Source organism: Pinus tabuliformis, chromosome 7, assembly GCF_031772625.1.
Source record: "Pinus tabuliformis cultivar Carrire ecotype Pingquan chromosome 7, CPIR1, whole genome shotgun sequence".
NCBI lineage: Eukaryota > Viridiplantae > Streptophyta > Pinopsida > Pinales > Pinaceae > Pinus > Pinus tabuliformis.
The window spans coordinates 218,620,959-218,625,925 of record NC_142293.1 but is presented as its reverse complement, the minus strand read 5'-3'; positions in this window follow the sequence as shown (position 1 = coordinate 218,625,925).

Below are 4,967 nucleotides of genomic sequence, written 5' to 3'. Positions count from 1 at the left end.
CTTTGTGCTTTCAAAACTGGCATGTGGCGAACTGCTAAGGAGGTGATATGGCTACCACACATGCTCCATGTCAACTCCTTGAAAACCTGACAAGTGGCTTCCCTCCAGCATGCGTGTAATAGTGTGGGCATGGCCTGTGCAGTAATTACGCAGCAACTGTGTAGCACCTGCGCAGCGGGACAATGTTTTGGGTATATCTCCCAAGTAGTAATACCTATGTAAAAACTAAAGGAGGTTATTGTAGATGATACCTTTGTGAAGATAAACCTCTCTCAGTTTCTCCAAATTCTTCCCCAACTTCCTAGAAAATTCTCTACAAAAACAGGAAATTTACAAATTACGAAAAATGAGCTTTGAAGATGCATTTGAAACTCTCAATTTGTTACACCTGTGCAGAAACTAGAAGAGGTTATTGTTAATTGTTCTATGATTGAGAAAAACCTCTTTCATATTTTTTAAATTTGCCTCCATTCATTCGGAAACAGTGTTTCAAAATGATGGCTAAAACAGGGTATTTTGCGCAGCACTGCACAGCGAATCCAAGTAGCCCTCCATGCTCTGTATGGTTGCACACCTCCTCTGGAAAAATGGATCAAAGGGGTAGGATTTAAATGTCTATGTGATGGTGTATAATCCTTTAAGTTCTCATTTCCCTGTTTGCAGGCTTCCAAAATCATTGATCCTAGTTTGCACAGTGGTTGCACAACAACCTTCTTCCACATGGATTATGAATTATGAGGATGGATTATGAATTTAGGGGGGGTATAATGGCATGATGATGAGGTGTGAATTGAGGGATGAAATGATGATAAATGGCACATGGAAGGAGTACATAAAGGTGAATGATAAATCGTGAATGATGGACATGGGAATGGTTACATGGGGATATAATAGACACCACTAATAGACCTATAAAACTTTAACAAATGAAACTTGATTGCTATGGTTTTAACTTGTGATAAATGGAAACCCCATGTAATGACCCCCTAGACTATGACAACAGTGATCATAGGCTAAATTGACATACAAACCCCCAAAATTCTGACTCAAAAATCATAATGAAAGCTTTCAAACTCAAACACCCCTTCCCATTAATGATAAAGACCTTGATGACCAAATGAAAAACCACTTTCATAATGACTTCCCAGGCAGTGGTTAGTCAAACTCATAACAGTGAAATTTTTTGTGAGTTTGACCCTTTGTATGACAGCAAAACTATGAATTTTCAAAGACCTTCGACTAATAAACTAACTGACTCTAACATGCCACATCATATATTTAGCCTCTATATCATCCTTAGGAAAATCTATGAGATAAAAAAGGACAGCATAATTCCCAATGTTGGACTGCATCACAACAGGTTCTTCTAAAGGGTCCTTGGGATGAGATATTTCATTCGAAACTTCTTCAAGCTTGGTATGACCATCACATGAAACAGAAAGAGATGGAGGCTCAAGAACCTATTGAGGAAACGCTTTAACCTCTTCTGTGATTGAGTTATTCTGAATTGGCTTTTTGATCATCCGACTGATAGGTACATTTATTTTTATTTGATTGATCCATTCTACCACTGCAAAACCAGGGTTAGTTTTAAGAAACTCAGAGGTTGATTCTCCTATGCCTTGGATAGGTGATTCCTCAAGCCACTCTTCACCTTTATTGCTTAAGTTAAGAGAATCAATACTATGACTATTCCTGATAATTTCCATCCAATCCTTTAGAGGCAAATGGATTTCATTTCCAAACATGTTAATTTGAGGATCTGGGGGGCTTTGCGTTGTGGGAAGATTTCTTCTAAGCCAAGGCCCAGTATTGACCATAAGCTGAATATCCACCATCTGGATCATCCTAGAGTGTAAGTCACTCATTTGCTTGTCGTGTTTAATTTCCATTTCTTTAACCAATCGGGTTAACTCTTTTATTGTTTTTGACTCTTCTTTGATTTTGACTGGAACTCTTTCATAACCAAGGATCTCAGATTTACTTGAAGCTCTTTTATCCTTTTCTAACACTTCCGTAGTGTTTTGGGCAGTAACTAAATTGGTAGGGTGAGTCTGCCTTATCTTATACTGAACTTCTACATGGTAAGCCTCAAGATATGTTTCCAAGACAGTTTTCTCAGGAGGCTTGTAGTCTTGAGACATGTCCCTTAGTAATTTTTTGAACCTCTAGTTAAATTCCACCATTGTTTCATTTTCTTTCTTCTTGATGGTATTGAATTCTTTCACCAAGTACTTCCCTTCCCTTTTATCCATGTATTTGTCTCGAAAAGCATCGAGGGTCCTTAGAGAATTGAAAGCATTATTATCCTTGACATGAAACCAATCAATTGCATTACCCTCCAATGATAAGACAAACAACTTCATCTTGACATGTTCATAATTATAGTCTGTAGGATGAAAATATCTATGGAGGAATGAATTAAACTTCTTTATATGCTCTTCAGCGTTGATAGCATTATTCCCTTCAAATATAGGCAATATGTTCATAGTTGACTCATTTAACAAATCGTGTGGATACCCTTGGTTTTTGGTGAAATTGCAAGGACCATAGTAGTCACCCATGATGCTTTGACTCGAAGGATTGATGAAAAGCGCATGGAGATCAAGGAGAGTGTCATGTCTAAGAAAATTTAAACAATCTCTAGAATGTAACTTGTTTAACCAATCTCTTAGAACCTTTTCAAGATTGGGAGCAGGGTTAACCAGGCTGGATTCCTTCTAGAGTATGTTGTAGTGAATGGATGAGTAAGTGGAGTCACCACCCAAACCGAAAACCAACCTAAATGTCCATGCGTTAAATGTGAGAATGAACAAGATGAGAAGATTAGTGAAAGAAAAAATGATAAGGTGATGAGAAGATGAAAAATGATGAGTTATGTGCCAAAAATGTGGCATTGGCGAGATAAATGAAAATATGGGACATGATTTAGAAGATAATGAGAAAATGTCGTTAACCCCGGCAACAAGACAAACTTGTCCCCGGCAACAGTGCCAAAAAATGTTGCCGCCCAATTATACAAGCACTACAACAACGTTCAAGACGGAGTTTGTCACTCTAATCCCCGCCCGCTCCATTCTAGTTGTCTCCCAACAGCAGGTTATGGCAGTTTATCCCTATAGAATGAAGTGAAGGAAAGAAAGTTGAGAATCAACTTACTTGGGAGACACTAATTACTGGTCTAGCCACTTGCTTGAAATTAAGCAAGATTATTGATTAAATTAAATTTTCTATTATGAGACCAGTGCCTTAATGGAGTCACAAATCCTTTCTTCTTATGAATTGGAACCAAATGAGCGGATGAACACATGTTGCTTGAATGATTGACTAACCTATATGATATGAAAATCCTAAGACCTATGTGAGATGTAGTGATCTTGGTAAATTTTAGTTAAATGCTTAGTCTGTGTAACATTCCTTTAACTATTTTGAAGCTGGGCCCCAAGATAGGTTGTGGGAAAAAGACTAATGGGAAGCAGGCTAGGGTCAGATTAATGATACCTTTTGTTAAGCTTCTATCAATCGATGCCTCCGGCGCTGCAAAGACTGTGGCTCTGACGACTGAAGGTCATTGTGTTAACTACCGAAGAGTTGTCAAGACCCCTCAAGCTAGATAAGAAGGGTTGGCATATATCTCTATCAACCTAGCTTACGCTAGGAGGTAAATTATTACTGTAAATTAGACTTAGTATGCTTATGCAAGAGATTATGAGTAAGATTTATCTTGAGCTAAGATTTTCTTAAGTTGTTTAAGTACTTAGAATCATTTTAAGAATACTTAAGAATAATGAATTACAATTTTAGACAAAGATAAAATGCTTAGAGATACAAGTGTAAATTTCAACAATACTCTACGAGATACCAAGTAACCCAAGATGCAAAATGCTTAAAATAGTCAATCAAGATGTTGATCACAGATTTATAACAATTTATACCAACAATACTACAAAAAATTTAGATCTTACCAATGTTGTAACAACAGTGCATAAACCACTTCAAATGATGAAACTTGCCCAACACATAAAACACTGAAATTCTAATGACAAGCAAATGTAATTTAGCTTGTTTAGATCACTTTTAAAATGATGTATTCAGTAAAATTTTAGATCTGGTTTCTTGATTTACAGCAGTAAGTAAAGACAAATCAGTGAGATAAAACCATCAAATATAGATGGCCTATATGCCCAATAATAGCGAAATGCACCAGAACTTAAAATTTTCAATTTTACGGCTTTTAAATAGTTTAACTCAACAATTTTCAAAACTGATACGTTTATTACAGAACTAAGTTAACTACAAATCAACAAACTAATCAAGCCAAAAATAGATGCCCAATATTTCCAAAAATAAAAAATCTGGAAATTAAAAATTCTTGTTTTTGGCCCTTATTAAATATTTGATTCAGAAATTTTAGAACTGCAGAAAATTTCAGTTATGCAAAAAAATCCAGCAAGCTTAAATGTTAGATCTAGGCCAAAACTCAAATACCCAAGAGGCCAAAATTTGTGAAAATGAAGATTTTGCAATTTTAAATGACTTTGACCATTTAATTTGTGATTTTAGGCCTAGTTATTAGTAATTTGTTTGTTGTAATAAAACTACAGAAAACAAGGGTGTAGAGGTCAAACCCCAGGCCCAAGGCCTTGAAGATCCCACCGTTGAAAATCATTGAAAATTTAAGATCACGTTGCCGCTTGCAAAATATGAATTTTATGACCTTAATCCTGCAAAACTACCAATTATTTAGCTTTAAAACTTCATCTTAGGGTTTCAGGTCAATTTTGGGGCAAAAGAGACCAATAATTGGAAACAAGGCTAAGGGAAGCAAATTTGCGGGGATAAATGGTCTAAGATGATAGATTGGGGCACAAGGATGGAGAATATGGCCTCAAAGGGCCAACACTATGCCTAATGATGCTAGCATTTGGGAAAGAGAGGGTTTAGGGGTCGAGGAGGGAGGTCGAGGG